The 13,936-nt window shown below is 46.8% G+C and overlaps 28 non-coding genes across 28 annotated transcripts; all 28 read left to right on the forward strand.

Annotated features, from left to right (window-relative positions):
- Window positions 1–7,397: 7,397 nt before the first annotated feature.
- Window positions 7,398–7,516, forward strand: LOC146784534 (5S ribosomal RNA). Its single transcript, XR_014971451.1, has one exon. It is a non-coding gene; the product is annotated as a 5S ribosomal RNA (ribosomal RNA).
- A 115-nt stretch (window positions 7,517–7,631) lies between these two features.
- On the forward strand, window positions 7,632–7,750 carry LOC146784535 (5S ribosomal RNA). The gene has a single exon (XR_014971453.1). It is a non-coding gene; the product is annotated as a 5S ribosomal RNA (ribosomal RNA).
- A 115-nt stretch (window positions 7,751–7,865) lies between these two features.
- On the forward strand, window positions 7,866–7,984 carry LOC146784536 (5S ribosomal RNA). The gene has a single exon (XR_014971454.1). It is a non-coding gene; the product is annotated as a 5S ribosomal RNA (ribosomal RNA).
- A 115-nt stretch (window positions 7,985–8,099) lies between these two features.
- On the forward strand, window positions 8,100–8,218 carry LOC146784537 (5S ribosomal RNA). The gene has a single exon (XR_014971456.1). It is a non-coding gene; the product is annotated as a 5S ribosomal RNA (ribosomal RNA).
- A 115-nt stretch (window positions 8,219–8,333) lies between these two features.
- On the forward strand, window positions 8,334–8,452 carry LOC146784538 (5S ribosomal RNA). The gene has a single exon (XR_014971463.1). It is a non-coding gene; the product is annotated as a 5S ribosomal RNA (ribosomal RNA).
- Window positions 8,453–8,567: 115 nt separating this feature from the next.
- Window positions 8,568–8,686, forward strand: LOC146784539 (5S ribosomal RNA). The gene has a single exon (XR_014971471.1). It is a non-coding gene; the product is annotated as a 5S ribosomal RNA (ribosomal RNA).
- A 115-nt stretch (window positions 8,687–8,801) lies between these two features.
- Window positions 8,802–8,920, forward strand: LOC146784540 (5S ribosomal RNA). Its single transcript, XR_014971481.1, has one exon. It is a non-coding gene; the product is annotated as a 5S ribosomal RNA (ribosomal RNA).
- A 115-nt stretch (window positions 8,921–9,035) lies between these two features.
- LOC146784541 (5S ribosomal RNA) lies at window positions 9,036–9,154 on the forward strand. The gene has a single exon (XR_014971482.1). It is a non-coding gene; the product is annotated as a 5S ribosomal RNA (ribosomal RNA).
- A 115-nt stretch (window positions 9,155–9,269) lies between these two features.
- Window positions 9,270–9,388, forward strand: LOC146784542 (5S ribosomal RNA). Its single transcript, XR_014971483.1, has one exon. It is a non-coding gene; the product is annotated as a 5S ribosomal RNA (ribosomal RNA).
- Window positions 9,389–9,503: 115 nt separating this feature from the next.
- Window positions 9,504–9,622, forward strand: LOC146784543 (5S ribosomal RNA). Its single transcript, XR_014971484.1, has one exon. It is a non-coding gene; the product is annotated as a 5S ribosomal RNA (ribosomal RNA).
- A 115-nt stretch (window positions 9,623–9,737) lies between these two features.
- Window positions 9,738–9,856, forward strand: LOC146784544 (5S ribosomal RNA). Its single transcript, XR_014971485.1, has one exon. It is a non-coding gene; the product is annotated as a 5S ribosomal RNA (ribosomal RNA).
- Window positions 9,857–9,971: 115 nt separating this feature from the next.
- On the forward strand, window positions 9,972–10,090 carry LOC146784545 (5S ribosomal RNA). The gene has a single exon (XR_014971487.1). It is a non-coding gene; the product is annotated as a 5S ribosomal RNA (ribosomal RNA).
- Window positions 10,091–10,205: 115 nt separating this feature from the next.
- LOC146784546 (5S ribosomal RNA) lies at window positions 10,206–10,324 on the forward strand. Its single transcript, XR_014971488.1, has one exon. It is a non-coding gene; the product is annotated as a 5S ribosomal RNA (ribosomal RNA).
- A 115-nt stretch (window positions 10,325–10,439) lies between these two features.
- Window positions 10,440–10,558, forward strand: LOC146784547 (5S ribosomal RNA). The gene has a single exon (XR_014971489.1). It is a non-coding gene; the product is annotated as a 5S ribosomal RNA (ribosomal RNA).
- Window positions 10,559–10,673: 115 nt separating this feature from the next.
- Window positions 10,674–10,792, forward strand: LOC146784548 (5S ribosomal RNA). Its single transcript, XR_014971490.1, has one exon. It is a non-coding gene; the product is annotated as a 5S ribosomal RNA (ribosomal RNA).
- Window positions 10,793–10,907: 115 nt separating this feature from the next.
- Window positions 10,908–11,026, forward strand: LOC146784549 (5S ribosomal RNA). The gene has a single exon (XR_014971491.1). It is a non-coding gene; the product is annotated as a 5S ribosomal RNA (ribosomal RNA).
- Window positions 11,027–11,141: 115 nt separating this feature from the next.
- LOC146784550 (5S ribosomal RNA) lies at window positions 11,142–11,260 on the forward strand. The gene has a single exon (XR_014971492.1). It is a non-coding gene; the product is annotated as a 5S ribosomal RNA (ribosomal RNA).
- Window positions 11,261–11,375: 115 nt separating this feature from the next.
- Window positions 11,376–11,494, forward strand: LOC146784551 (5S ribosomal RNA). Its single transcript, XR_014971493.1, has one exon. It is a non-coding gene; the product is annotated as a 5S ribosomal RNA (ribosomal RNA).
- A 115-nt stretch (window positions 11,495–11,609) lies between these two features.
- On the forward strand, window positions 11,610–11,728 carry LOC146784552 (5S ribosomal RNA). The gene has a single exon (XR_014971494.1). It is a non-coding gene; the product is annotated as a 5S ribosomal RNA (ribosomal RNA).
- A 115-nt stretch (window positions 11,729–11,843) lies between these two features.
- On the forward strand, window positions 11,844–11,962 carry LOC146784553 (5S ribosomal RNA). The gene has a single exon (XR_014971495.1). It is a non-coding gene; the product is annotated as a 5S ribosomal RNA (ribosomal RNA).
- A 115-nt stretch (window positions 11,963–12,077) lies between these two features.
- On the forward strand, window positions 12,078–12,196 carry LOC146784554 (5S ribosomal RNA). Its single transcript, XR_014971496.1, has one exon. It is a non-coding gene; the product is annotated as a 5S ribosomal RNA (ribosomal RNA).
- Window positions 12,197–12,311: 115 nt separating this feature from the next.
- On the forward strand, window positions 12,312–12,430 carry LOC146784555 (5S ribosomal RNA). The gene has a single exon (XR_014971498.1). It is a non-coding gene; the product is annotated as a 5S ribosomal RNA (ribosomal RNA).
- Window positions 12,431–12,545: 115 nt separating this feature from the next.
- Window positions 12,546–12,664, forward strand: LOC146784556 (5S ribosomal RNA). Its single transcript, XR_014971499.1, has one exon. It is a non-coding gene; the product is annotated as a 5S ribosomal RNA (ribosomal RNA).
- Window positions 12,665–12,779: 115 nt separating this feature from the next.
- Window positions 12,780–12,898, forward strand: LOC146784557 (5S ribosomal RNA). The gene has a single exon (XR_014971500.1). It is a non-coding gene; the product is annotated as a 5S ribosomal RNA (ribosomal RNA).
- Window positions 12,899–13,013: 115 nt separating this feature from the next.
- LOC146784558 (5S ribosomal RNA) lies at window positions 13,014–13,132 on the forward strand. The gene has a single exon (XR_014971501.1). It is a non-coding gene; the product is annotated as a 5S ribosomal RNA (ribosomal RNA).
- Window positions 13,133–13,247: 115 nt separating this feature from the next.
- LOC146784559 (5S ribosomal RNA) lies at window positions 13,248–13,366 on the forward strand. The gene has a single exon (XR_014971787.1). It is a non-coding gene; the product is annotated as a 5S ribosomal RNA (ribosomal RNA).
- A 115-nt stretch (window positions 13,367–13,481) lies between these two features.
- Window positions 13,482–13,600, forward strand: LOC146784560 (5S ribosomal RNA). Its single transcript, XR_014971502.1, has one exon. It is a non-coding gene; the product is annotated as a 5S ribosomal RNA (ribosomal RNA).
- A 115-nt stretch (window positions 13,601–13,715) lies between these two features.
- LOC146784561 (5S ribosomal RNA) lies at window positions 13,716–13,834 on the forward strand. The gene has a single exon (XR_014971504.1). It is a non-coding gene; the product is annotated as a 5S ribosomal RNA (ribosomal RNA).
- Window positions 13,835–13,936: the final 102 nt, after the last annotated feature.

Raw genomic sequence — 13,936 nt, forward strand, 5'->3', positions numbered from 1 at the left:
CACAGCTGTGAAAAATAAAGGTCTTACAGAAACAAAAACAAAAAAAACAAAAAAAATCATTCAGCAGAGAAGATGGCCAGGCCCGTGATGGCACCAGTTGGCAGGGTAGACTCACAGATGGCAGATTCCGGGTGCAATAGTTGGAAGTCTTTAAGGTCCCCGAAACTTCATATCAGGAGGCTAGCCAGTTAGCCCTTGGAGTCACTCTGGGCTCTGGGGTCAAGTGATGTAGTTTGAGTCTTTCTCACCCATACGTGAGAGCAGCAGGCCAGCAAGCCAGCACAGCACAGCACAGCACAGTTGAGCAGTCCAACAGAGGGGCAGTCCTTCAGCAGCACTTCCATCCTTCTCCCTGGCAGAGTGTCCACAGGTCCAGAAGTGTACTGAAGTTGTGGTGTGTGAGGGCCAGTAGGTATACCCAATGGTACCTTTGAAGTGGGGGAGTCTTCAAAGACATGCCTTTAAAGTGCATAGAAGTCCTCCCTTCCTGCCCTGGCTCCAGACTTATACACGGGTCCTTTGTGTGGGGACATGTTACAGCATATTCAGGTATAGGTGAGGCTGGGTCCAGCTAGTCCCTCCCATCCTACCAGGATGGCCCAGCAAGTCACACCTAAGCTACCATTATGTGTGGCTGTCTAGGGGGAATACTCGAAGCCCAGCTGTCACCCAACCCAGACATGCAATCAGAGACAGGCAGAAGGCACCAAAGGGCTAAATTAAGACAACGCCAACTTCCTAAAAATGACATTTTCAGAATTACAATTTAAGATCTGACTTCACCATTAGTTTGGATGTTAACTCTTTCGCTGCCAGCACCCTGTGCCACACCCTTTTTTGACTATTTGGGGTAGTTCGCACTTAGGCCCCCATAACGTTTTGTCCACATAACGTATTCTTGTCAAATGTATGTACTTTTCTTCCAACATCCTGAGGATTCAAAGGTACCAGGAGTTTGTAGATTCCCCTGGATGGGACTGAGAAATTAGGCAAAAAACAGTTAAATTTCAGTTTTGGGGGGAAAATGAGAAAAAAGTACTGCAGAAGAAAGTGTCTATTTTTTCCCAGCAACTGATATCAAAGAAGGATTTGTGGTACTAAACTCACCAGCTTTCAGGGTCAGGCAGACTTTTGCCAGAAAACCAAAATTTTCCACACAGTTTTGCCATTTTACTGGGAGATAGCCTGTTTTCCTATTTTTGGTGCTTTCAACCTCCTTCCAGTTAGTGGTAGAAATGGGTGTGAAACCAATAATTGATATTAGAAAGCTATACATTTCGAAATGTAGCTACAATTCTGAATTCAGCAAGGGGTGACTTATGCAGATCCTTCAAGGTTTTTCTATTAAAACCAACAGTTGAATTAAAATAAATGAAATTGAGTTGAAAAAAAGCAGCCTTTGTGCCTACATTTTCAAATGTAACTGTTCTAATTATGGCAGATTTTTTAAAGCAATATATCATTATGTCCCTGAAACCGTTGTTTCTGGTTGTGGGGATATATAGAGCCCGAGGTACCCAGAGCCAATAACTGAGCTGCATTTAGAAATGTGTTTTCATTGTGTACTGCGTATACAACAATTCATTTGGTAAAATATAAAGAGTGAAAAATAGGCACCAAGAAAATCTAAGTATTTCCGAAATGGGAACAAGATATGGAGTTTGGAAACAGTGGTTATTTGCACATCTCTGAATTTGTGGGTAGCAATACAAGCATGTGAATTAGAGGGCATTTTCCAAAATGTCTTCTTTTTACACACTATCTTATATTTGGAAGGTAGAAATGCATGGAAGACAACTTGTTATAACATTTGTTCTATGAGTCTGTATTCCCCTAAGTCTCTCAATAAACACGGTGCCTCACTGATGTGGGTGGACCTCCTAGTGCCCGCGACAGGAAACGGGTCAAAATGCAACATGGACACATCACATTTTTCCACTGAAAACTGACCCTTTTTTTGCAGTGAGCCTAGCTGTGGATTTTGAGCCCTAGCTCAGTCGGCAATTAGAGAAATATAGCAAGCATGTACATTTTTAAAATCTGTGCACCCAGGGGAATCCAGGATGGGATGACTTGTGTGGCTCTCACCAGGTTATGTTATCCAGAATCCCTCGCAAACCTCAAATTTGTCTGAAAAAACACATTTTCTTCACATTTCTGTGATGGAAAGATCTAGAATCTGCAGAGAGCCACAAACTTCCATCCACACAGCATTTCCCCAAGTCTTCCAATGAAAATGGTCCCTCACTTGTGTGGGTAGGCCTAGTGCCCACGACATGATAAGGCCCAAAACACACATGGACCCAGCAAATGTTTCCACAGAAAACTGACCCTTATTTTGAAATGTACTTAGCTAGCTGTGGATTTTGGGCCCTAGCTACATTTGAGCTTTCCAGGGTATTCTGGGTAAGAAAACACTGGGGATCCACTCAAGCCACAGATCAACATAAACTCTCCCGGGTGTTTAGTTTTCAGAAGTAGCTGGATTTTGTAGGTTTCCCTCCATGACAACTGTGCTCGGCACAAAAAACGCAGGTGCCCCCTTTGCAAAACCAGGTTGTTTTGTGATAGATAATTGTGATGTCTCCAGAATAGGTTTTGGGCCCTTCTCTGTAGCAGGCACTAGGCCCCCCCACGTAATTGAGGTACCATTTTATCGGGAGACCTGGGGGAACACTGGATGCTAGGAAATTTATGGCGCCCGGTGATACTACAACTTTCCCACACAGAAATGTGAGGAAAATGTGATTTCTTTTAGCAAAATTTGAGATTTGCAGGGGATTCTGGGTAAGAAAATGTTGGGGCATCCACGCAAGCCACACCTCCCTAAGCTCCCACAGGTTGTAAGATCACGCCGGCACACATTTCGCACCACCCAGCGTGCCCCTCAGTCTCCCGATATAAATTATACCTCACTTGTGTGGGTGCCTAAAGCAGAGTCAGTCTAAATACTTATGAAATAAAACTGCCCTTTTGGACCCACTTTGGTTCCCCCTCAGTTTTTCATTTTATACGTTTTCAGATTCTCTGCTTCGGGCACTCACAAAAGTGAGGTATCAGTTTTATACGAGGGGAATGCTGTGTGGTGAGAAATTTGTGCAGGCACGGTGATCCCACAACTTTTCCAAACAGAAATGTGAGAAAAGAGTGACTTTTTAGCTAAATGTAAGGTTTGCAGGGGATTCTGGGTAATAAAACACTAGATGATCAACACAAGCCACACTGTTAGCCAAGCCCCATCCATGCACACCCCCAGCCAGGTACATCCATGTACACCGCTAACCAAGTGACAGTCCACGCAGACCGTCAGTCATGCGGCAGTCCATGCACAACGCCAGACATGTGTCATCCATGCAGACTGCTAGCCATTGGACAGTCCACGCACACTGAAAGACATGCACTAGTCCACACACACTTCCAGCTAAGCGCAAGCCTACTCGCACTGCCAGCAAAATGCAGGTTCACACACAGCCAGTCAAACACCATTACACACAGACCAACAGCCAAACTCCAGTTCACACACACACACACACACACACACACGCACATGCACACACACACACACACACACACACACACACACACACACACACACGCACAGAAACCTTTGCTAGTGTGAGTGGGTTTCTTCCCCCTTAAGGGTAAATTAGCATACAAATATTGCTGTTTTGCCCGCAAGGGGAGGCAGAAGCAGCCAAAATGTGTTCACAAAAAAAACGGGGGAGCAACCCTTACGGTGGGCAGAAAGGCTGTCTAATTTTTGCTTGGGGTGGGGGCAATGGCATGCCTGTTTTGGACAGACCCCATCGCTACATATTCAAAACAAACAATCTCTGGTGCCTAGTGAGCTTTCTGCCCCTCTGGGAGGCAGATCAGGGTTATTACCTTCATCTGCCCACCTGTGGGGGCGTCAGAAAGATTTATGTTTTCCTAATTGTGGGTGGGGACATGTCCTTGCCTGTTGTGGGCAGCCCCATTCCTCTTTTATAATAAAAAAAATCCCTGGTATCTAGTGAGCTTTCTTCCAGCCCTGGGGGGCTGATCTGGGGTAATAACCTGTCCCTTTTGTTTTGGGTGGTGGGGACATTAGCATGCCCATTCTGGAAAGCCCCTACCCCCCTTTAAGAGAGAGAAAAACAATCCCTAGTGTTTAGTGGGCTGTCTGCTACACTGGGGCTATTGACCCCATCTGTGTACCCAGGGGGGGGCAGAATGACTGTGCCAAGTTTTTGGAGTAGTGGGGGCATTATAATGCCCATTGAGGGCAGCACCACCCCTAAGATTTTTCATAAACAAAATCCCTGGTGTCTACTGTGCTTTTTGCCCACCCGGGGAGGAGATTGGGGGTACTGCCCCCATCTGCCCCCCAGGGAGGGCAGAAAGACTGAAATTTGGCACATCTTTATGGGGGGGCAAATGTCCTTGCCCAAGGGGCCACTACCCCCTCACTGGTGCCTACGGGTGGATCCATGCTTGGGGACTGCCCTCCTGTGGCAATCCCCAAGCTGGGATCCACTAGAGAAGGGTACCACTGCAAAGGGGAGAGTCTCCCCTTTCCAATAGTAACAATGTCGTCTGACTACGTGCTTGTGGTGCTGAGATAGCCCCAGGAGCAGGTAGGCAGTGAAATGAAATGAGCCGATCAGGTTATTTCACTTTCAGTTTCAGTGTACTGACATCAGTGCACCATGAGTGCTGATCGTCACTAAACTGAAAAAAAACGTTCCTCAGTCAGCTGGAGAACCATTCCATTCCAAAAAGCTTTATTCATAGTTCATTTCATAAAAGCAGATCACAATAAAACAGGGTGATTTCCAGCCATAAAATACAATAGTTACAAAAAGAATGAAAGCGTTAAACATTGTGTACAACAAACATGATCACAATTAAAACACATTATCAGATTTAAAAGGAAGCACATATAATGATAGATGTTAAAACAATGGTGCATAAAAATAGCTATGGGAACTTTTTTTTAAACATCACCTCAAAGGTGTTGTTGGGGCTCTGTGTTAAGTGGAGTTTAGACGTTTTTCAAATGACAAAAGTAATGCGGGATCTAATTATCCACATCCAGCTCAAAAACTTGGCTACTGCAGTTGTAATACACGGCAATGTGTCAGTAGACAATGTTCTCAGTGCAGCGCTACTCGTTCTAGTACCCAGATTCCTGCAGATTGGCGTGAGCCACGCTTTACGAGGGCCAGCGTAGGCAGGGCAGACAAACAAGAAGTGGGCATAGGACTCTTCAAGTACCTCACAAAAGGGGCATTTGCCGTTGCCTGATTTGATCCATTTTACTGTGTATGTTCTTAAAGGCAAAGCCCCCACTCTGAATTGGAAGTACAACCTCTTTCCCAGCTCCCAAGTCTGAAAAAAATCACTCTGCTGTTTACAGCAGAGGGATTTCTGACAGCTGTGCCAAGGATGTAATAGTTATGTCCTGGCACAGTAGCATCGCAGCCGAGGACGTAACTATTACGTCCTCAGAATGCAAGAGGTTAAATTGTGATTCCAGAGACACCAGTCTTAAAGGGTTTATCTCTTCCCAATTGTAAATGACACTCATAGAAAGTAATATGATAATCCATTGTTATTCATTGGGCTAGATAAGCCATAAAGTAGTGGAAAACGACTTTGGGAGTTTTTCACTAACAGGACATGTAAAACTTAAAATATATCTCCTGCCTTTTAAATGCATTGCGCCATGTTCTCTGGGTTGTCCAGGGCCTTCCTTAGTGGTGACGTATATTAATAAACGGGAAGATTTGGGCCGGGTAAAAAGGGTTATTTTGCCAGGTAGACATGGTAGTGTAAACTGTGCATAGAGGCTCTGTAATGGCATGCCTGAAACATGGTTAGACAGCTAGTGGAGTGGGTGGCACTATCAGAGCTGCAGGTCTACTAATAGTATTTAATTTACAGGACCTGGGCACATGTAGTGCAATTTACTACGGATTTATAAGTAACCTAAATATGCCAACTGGAGTTGAATCAATAATGCCATGTTTAGGGGGAGAGAGAACAAGCACTTTCACACTGGTTAGCAGTGGTAAAGTGCACAGAGTAAAAATACAAGTAAAAAGGTCAGAAAAAGTGGAGGATGAAGGCAAAAAGTTAGGGAGAAGCCCACTCTAAAGTGTCAGGTCTACCAGTGGGAAAAAAAAACACAAGCAAAACTCATTATACCGCCTAAAGAGAATTCACACACTCTATCCTTCATTCTTGGGTATTTGATTGGTTAATAATTCTCTAGCATCCTAAACTTCAGCAAGCAGTTGTTGAAGCTTAAGGGAAACTATAGGACTCGATAGATCTCCAGTAATGAGTTGATGTATTGCAGCTTGGTTGTGCTAGACACAATAACTTGTGTGTCTGAGAAAAGGGACCTTTATGAACAGCTTAAGGTTACTTCAGCATGCTCCAGAAAAGAACAGCGGTGAATAGGAGGCCCTCTAGTAACAGTTAAAGGTACTACATGCTGCTCCAGCGAGCATTAAATACTAACTCAGTCAAACTCTACAGTAACAGCATGGATTACAAAAATTACTACTTCGAAGATGTGTGTCTAAATAAGTGGATCTCAATACAGGTCTTAAGTGCTGAGCCTACATCAGAAAAGTGGGAAATGCAGCTTTAAATGTGAATGCAAATGAGCTCTTTAAAAACTGGCAAAACTTAGTAACTGTCATCGAATGTTACCTGTTTGTGTTAATCCTTCTAGGTTGAATTGTTTTCTTTTTTTTAAGAATGTGTATATATATTTCACGACAATTGCCATCTTCTGTCTGAGGACTATCTATATATTTCTGAGATAATTGGAGTGTCAGTGGGACGGTGTAAAAAATTTGCATACAAATGTTACAGTGTTGGGAGACTCTTGGGTAAAAACACTTGCATCAGAATGAAAGATACTAAGAGAATGGACTGTGGAATCAGACCTTCCGAGAATAAACAGTGTTGTGTAAACTACTGAACTTAAATATAATCAATTACAATTTGGAAAATTTAGGGGATGACACTCATAATAAAAGGGTTCTTCCATGAACCGGTGGCTCCTTGTATCTCGCCTGACCGAGCCTGATCGAGCACGATCGAGCATTGGTAATAAGAAAGCTAAATATTGGTGCTTTTTCACTGAAAATAATTAGTGAAAGTTAAAAGCTTAATATTGGTGCTTTTTCACTGAATATAAATACTGAAAGTTACAGAAAATATTATTATGATTTAATGGTTAGTACCTGGATGGGAGACCGCCTGGGAATACCAGGTGCTGTAGGCTTTTTGGTATTTTTTTTCTTTCGCTTTAGGTGAATGAGGGTGGTTTGTCTCGTTTCCTAGGCTAGCCCTGAAGACGAATGAGTAAAGCCAAGAGCTCCAAAGTCAGAAGTGCTAGGGCCTACGGCCATACCACCCTGAAAGCACCTGATCTCGTCTGATCTCAGAAGTTAAGCAGGGTCGGGCCTGGTTAGTACCTGGATGGGAGACCGCCTGGGAATACCAGGTGCTGTAGGCTTTTTGGTATTTTTTTTCTTTCGCTTTAGGTGAATGAGGGTGGTTTGTCTCGTTTCCTAGGCTAGCCCTGAAGACGAATGAGTAAAGCCAAGAGCTCCAAAGTCAGAAGTGCTAGGGCCTACGGCCATACCACCCTGAAAGCACCTGATCTCGTCTGATCTCAGAAGTTAAGCAGGGTCGGGCCTGGTTAGTACCTGGATGGGAGACCGCCTGGGAATACCAGGTGCTGTAGGCTTTTTGGTATTTTTTTTCTTTCGCTTTAGGTGAATGAGGGTGGTTTGTCTCGTTTCCTAGGCTAGCCCTGAAGACGAATGAGTAAAGCCAAGAGCTCCAAAGTCAGAAGTGCTAGGGCCTACGGCCATACCACCCTGAAAGCACCTGATCTCGTCTGATCTCAGAAGTTAAGCAGGGTCGGGCCTGGTTAGTACCTGGATGGGAGACCGCCTGGGAATACCAGGTGCTGTAGGCTTTTTGGTATTTTTTTTCTTTCGCTTTAGGTGAATGAGGGTGGTTTGTCTCGTTTCCTAGGCTAGCCCTGAAGACGAATGAGTAAAGCCAAGAGCTCCAAAGTCAGAAGTGCTAGGGCCTACGGCCATACCACCCTGAAAGCACCTGATCTCGTCTGATCTCAGAAGTTAAGCAGGGTCGGGCCTGGTTAGTACCTGGATGGGAGACCGCCTGGGAATACCAGGTGCTGTAGGCTTTTTGGTATTTTTTTTCTTTCGCTTTAGGTGAATGAGGGTGGTTTGTCTCGTTTCCTAGGCTAGCCCTGAAGACGAATGAGTAAAGCCAAGAGCTCCAAAGTCAGAAGTGCTAGGGCCTACGGCCATACCACCCTGAAAGCACCTGATCTCGTCTGATCTCAGAAGTTAAGCAGGGTCGGGCCTGGTTAGTACCTGGATGGGAGACCGCCTGGGAATACCAGGTGCTGTAGGCTTTTTGGTATTTTTTTTCTTTCGCTTTAGGTGAATGAGGGTGGTTTGTCTCGTTTCCTAGGCTAGCCCTGAAGACGAATGAGTAAAGCCAAGAGCTCCAAAGTCAGAAGTGCTAGGGCCTACGGCCATACCACCCTGAAAGCACCTGATCTCGTCTGATCTCAGAAGTTAAGCAGGGTCGGGCCTGGTTAGTACCTGGATGGGAGACCGCCTGGGAATACCAGGTGCTGTAGGCTTTTTGGTATTTTTTTTCTTTCGCTTTAGGTGAATGAGGGTGGTTTGTCTCGTTTCCTAGGCTAGCCCTGAAGACGAATGAGTAAAGCCAAGAGCTCCAAAGTCAGAAGTGCTAGGGCCTACGGCCATACCACCCTGAAAGCACCTGATCTCGTCTGATCTCAGAAGTTAAGCAGGGTCGGGCCTGGTTAGTACCTGGATGGGAGACCGCCTGGGAATACCAGGTGCTGTAGGCTTTTTGGTATTTTTTTTCTTTCGCTTTAGGTGAATGAGGGTGGTTTGTCTCGTTTCCTAGGCTAGCCCTGAAGACGAATGAGTAAAGCCAAGAGCTCCAAAGTCAGAAGTGCTAGGGCCTACGGCCATACCACCCTGAAAGCACCTGATCTCGTCTGATCTCAGAAGTTAAGCAGGGTCGGGCCTGGTTAGTACCTGGATGGGAGACCGCCTGGGAATACCAGGTGCTGTAGGCTTTTTGGTATTTTTTTTCTTTCGCTTTAGGTGAATGAGGGTGGTTTGTCTCGTTTCCTAGGCTAGCCCTGAAGACGAATGAGTAAAGCCAAGAGCTCCAAAGTCAGAAGTGCTAGGGCCTACGGCCATACCACCCTGAAAGCACCTGATCTCGTCTGATCTCAGAAGTTAAGCAGGGTCGGGCCTGGTTAGTACCTGGATGGGAGACCGCCTGGGAATACCAGGTGCTGTAGGCTTTTTGGTATTTTTTTTCTTTCGCTTTAGGTGAATGAGGGTGGTTTGTCTCGTTTCCTAGGCTAGCCCTGAAGACGAATGAGTAAAGCCAAGAGCTCCAAAGTCAGAAGTGCTAGGGCCTACGGCCATACCACCCTGAAAGCACCTGATCTCGTCTGATCTCAGAAGTTAAGCAGGGTCGGGCCTGGTTAGTACCTGGATGGGAGACCGCCTGGGAATACCAGGTGCTGTAGGCTTTTTGGTATTTTTTTTCTTTCGCTTTAGGTGAATGAGGGTGGTTTGTCTCGTTTCCTAGGCTAGCCCTGAAGACGAATGAGTAAAGCCAAGAGCTCCAAAGTCAGAAGTGCTAGGGCCTACGGCCATACCACCCTGAAAGCACCTGATCTCGTCTGATCTCAGAAGTTAAGCAGGGTCGGGCCTGGTTAGTACCTGGATGGGAGACCGCCTGGGAATACCAGGTGCTGTAGGCTTTTTGGTATTTTTTTTCTTTCGCTTTAGGTGAATGAGGGTGGTTTGTCTCGTTTCCTAGGCTAGCCCTGAAGACGAATGAGTAAAGCCAAGAGCTCCAAAGTCAGAAGTGCTAGGGCCTACGGCCATACCACCCTGAAAGCACCTGATCTCGTCTGATCTCAGAAGTTAAGCAGGGTCGGGCCTGGTTAGTACCTGGATGGGAGACCGCCTGGGAATACCAGGTGCTGTAGGCTTTTTGGTATTTTTTTTCTTTCGCTTTAGGTGAATGAGGGTGGTTTGTCTCGTTTCCTAGGCTAGCCCTGAAGACGAATGAGTAAAGCCAAGAGCTCCAAAGTCAGAAGTGCTAGGGCCTACGGCCATACCACCCTGAAAGCACCTGATCTCGTCTGATCTCAGAAGTTAAGCAGGGTCGGGCCTGGTTAGTACCTGGATGGGAGACCGCCTGGGAATACCAGGTGCTGTAGGCTTTTTGGTATTTTTTTTCTTTCGCTTTAGGTGAATGAGGGTGGTTTGTCTCGTTTCCTAGGCTAGCCCTGAAGACGAATGAGTAAAGCCAAGAGCTCCAAAGTCAGAAGTGCTAGGGCCTACGGCCATACCACCCTGAAAGCACCTGATCTCGTCTGATCTCAGAAGTTAAGCAGGGTCGGGCCTGGTTAGTACCTGGATGGGAGACCGCCTGGGAATACCAGGTGCTGTAGGCTTTTTGGTATTTTTTTTCTTTCGCTTTAGGTGAATGAGGGTGGTTTGTCTCGTTTCCTAGGCTAGCCCTGAAGACGAATGAGTAAAGCCAAGAGCTCCAAAGTCAGAAGTGCTAGGGCCTACGGCCATACCACCCTGAAAGCACCTGATCTCGTCTGATCTCAGAAGTTAAGCAGGGTCGGGCCTGGTTAGTACCTGGATGGGAGACCGCCTGGGAATACCAGGTGCTGTAGGCTTTTTGGTATTTTTTTTCTTTCGCTTTAGGTGAATGAGGGTGGTTTGTCTCGTTTCCTAGGCTAGCCCTGAAGACGAATGAGTAAAGCCAAGAGCTCCAAAGTCAGAAGTGCTAGGGCCTACGGCCATACCACCCTGAAAGCACCTGATCTCGTCTGATCTCAGAAGTTAAGCAGGGTCGGGCCTGGTTAGTACCTGGATGGGAGACCGCCTGGGAATACCAGGTGCTGTAGGCTTTTTGGTATTTTTTTTCTTTCGCTTTAGGTGAATGAGGGTGGTTTGTCTCGTTTCCTAGGCTAGCCCTGAAGACGAATGAGTAAAGCCAAGAGCTCCAAAGTCAGAAGTGCTAGGGCCTACGGCCATACCACCCTGAAAGCACCTGATCTCGTCTGATCTCAGAAGTTAAGCAGGGTCGGGCCTGGTTAGTACCTGGATGGGAGACCGCCTGGGAATACCAGGTGCTGTAGGCTTTTTGGTATTTTTTTTCTTTCGCTTTAGGTGAATGAGGGTGGTTTGTCTCGTTTCCTAGGCTAGCCCTGAAGACGAATGAGTAAAGCCAAGAGCTCCAAAGTCAGAAGTGCTAGGGCCTACGGCCATACCACCCTGAAAGCACCTGATCTCGTCTGATCTCAGAAGTTAAGCAGGGTCGGGCCTGGTTAGTACCTGGATGGGAGACCGCCTGGGAATACCAGGTGCTGTAGGCTTTTTGGTATTTTTTTTCTTTCGCTTTAGGTGAATGAGGGTGGTTTGTCTCGTTTCCTAGGCTAGCCCTGAAGACGAATGAGTAAAGCCAAGAGCTCCAAAGTCAGAAGTGCTAGGGCCTACGGCCATACCACCCTGAAAGCACCTGATCTCGTCTGATCTCAGAAGTTAAGCAGGGTCGGGCCTGGTTAGTACCTGGATGGGAGACCGCCTGGGAATACCAGGTGCTGTAGGCTTTTTGGTATTTTTTTTCTTTCGCTTTAGGTGAATGAGGGTGGTTTGTCTCGTTTCCTAGGCTAGCCCTGAAGACGAATGAGTAAAGCCAAGAGCTCCAAAGTCAGAAGTGCTAGGGCCTACGGCCATACCACCCTGAAAGCACCTGATCTCGTCTGATCTCAGAAGTTAAGCAGGGTCGGGCCTGGTTAGTACCTGGATGGGAGACCGCCTGGGAATACCAGGTGCTGTAGGCTTTTTGGTATTTTTTTTCTTTCGCTTTAGGTGAATGAGGGTGGTTTGTCTCGTTTCCTAGGCTAGCCCTGAAGACGAATGAGTAAAGCCAAGAGCTCCAAAGTCAGAAGTGCTAGGGCCTACGGCCATACCACCCTGAAAGCACCTGATCTCGTCTGATCTCAGAAGTTAAGCAGGGTCGGGCCTGGTTAGTACCTGGATGGGAGACCGCCTGGGAATACCAGGTGCTGTAGGCTTTTTGGTATTTTTTTTCTTTCGCTTTAGGTGAATGAGGGTGGTTTGTCTCGTTTCCTAGGCTAGCCCTGAAGACGAATGAGTAAAGCCAAGAGCTCCAAAGTCAGAAGTGCTAGGGCCTACGGCCATACCACCCTGAAAGCACCTGATCTCGTCTGATCTCAGAAGTTAAGCAGGGTCGGGCCTGGTTAGTACCTGGATGGGAGACCGCCTGGGAATACCAGGTGCTGTAGGCTTTTTGGTATTTTTTTTCTTTCGCTTTAGGTGAATGAGGGTGGTTTGTCTCGTTTCCTAGGCTAGCCCTGAAGACGAATGAGTAAAGCCAAGAGCTCCAAAGTCAGAAGTGCTAGGGCCTACGGCCATACCACCCTGAAAGCACCTGATCTCGTCTGATCTCAGAAGTTAAGCAGGGTCGGGCCTGGTTAGTACCTGGATGGGAGACCGCCTGGGAATACCAGGTGCTGTAGGCTTTTTGGTATTTTTTTTCTTTCGCTTTAGGTGAATGAGGGTGGTTTGTCTCGTTTCCTAGGCTAGCCCTGAAGACGAATGAGTAAAGCCAAGAGCTCCAAAGTCAGAAGTGCTAGGGCCTACGGCCATACCACCCTGAAAGCACCTGATCTCGTCTGATCTCAGAAGTTAAGCAGGGTCGGGCCTGGTTAGTACCTGGATGGGAGACCGCCTGGGAATACCAGGTGCTGTAGGCTTTTTGGTATTTTTTTTCTTTCGCTTTAGGTGAATGAGGGTGGTTTGTCTCGTTTCCTAGGCTAGCCCTGAAGACGAATGAGTAAAGCCAAGAGCTCCAAAGTCAGAAGTGCTAGGGCCTACGGCCATACCACCCTGAAAGCACCTGATCTCGTCTGATCTCAGAAGTTAAGCAGGGTCGGGCCTGGTTAGTACCTGGATGGGAGACCGCCTGGGAATACCAGGTGCTGTAGGCTTTTTGGTATTTTTTTTCTTTCGCTTTAGGTGAATGAGGGTGGTTTGTCTCGTTTCCTAGGCTAGCCCTGAAGACGAATGAGTAAAGCCAAGAGCTCCAAAGTCAGAAGTGCTAGGGCCTACGGCCATACCACCCTGAAAGCACCTGATCTCGTCTGATCTCAGAAGTTAAGCAGGGTCGGGCCTGGTTAGTACCTGGATGGGAGACCGCCTGGGAATACCAGGTGCTGAAGGCTTTTTGGTATTTTTTTTCTTTCGCTTTAGGTGAATGAGGGTGGTTTGTCTCGTTTCCTAGGCTAGCCCTGAAGACGAATGAGTAAAGCCAAGAGCTCCAAAGTCAGAAGTGCTAGGGCCTACGGCCATACCACCCTGAAAGCACCTGATCTCGTCTGATCTCAGAAGTTAAGCAGGGTCGGGCCTGGTTAGTACCTGGATGGGAGACCGCCTGGGAATACCAGGTGCTGTAGGCTTTTTGGTATTTTTTTTCTTTCGCTTTAGGTGAATGAGGGTGGTTTGTCTCGTTTCCTAGGCTAGCCCTGAAGACGAATGAGTAAAGCCAAGAGCTCCAAAGTCAGAAGTGCTAGGGCCTACGGCCATACCACCCTGAAAGCACCTGATCTCGTCTGATCTCAGAAGTTAAGCAGGGTCGGGCCTGGTTAGTACCTGGATGGGAGACCGCCTGGGAATACCAGGTGCTGTAGGCTTTTTGGTATTTTTTTTCTTTCGCTTTAGGTGAATGAGGGTGGTTTGTCTCGTTTCCTAGGCTAGCCCTGAAGACGAATGAGTAAAGCCAAGAGCTCCAAAGT

This window comes from Triturus cristatus, chromosome 11 (assembly GCF_964204655.1).
Source record: "Triturus cristatus chromosome 11, aTriCri1.1, whole genome shotgun sequence".
Classification (NCBI taxonomy): Eukaryota; Metazoa; Chordata; class Amphibia; order Caudata; family Salamandridae; genus Triturus; species Triturus cristatus.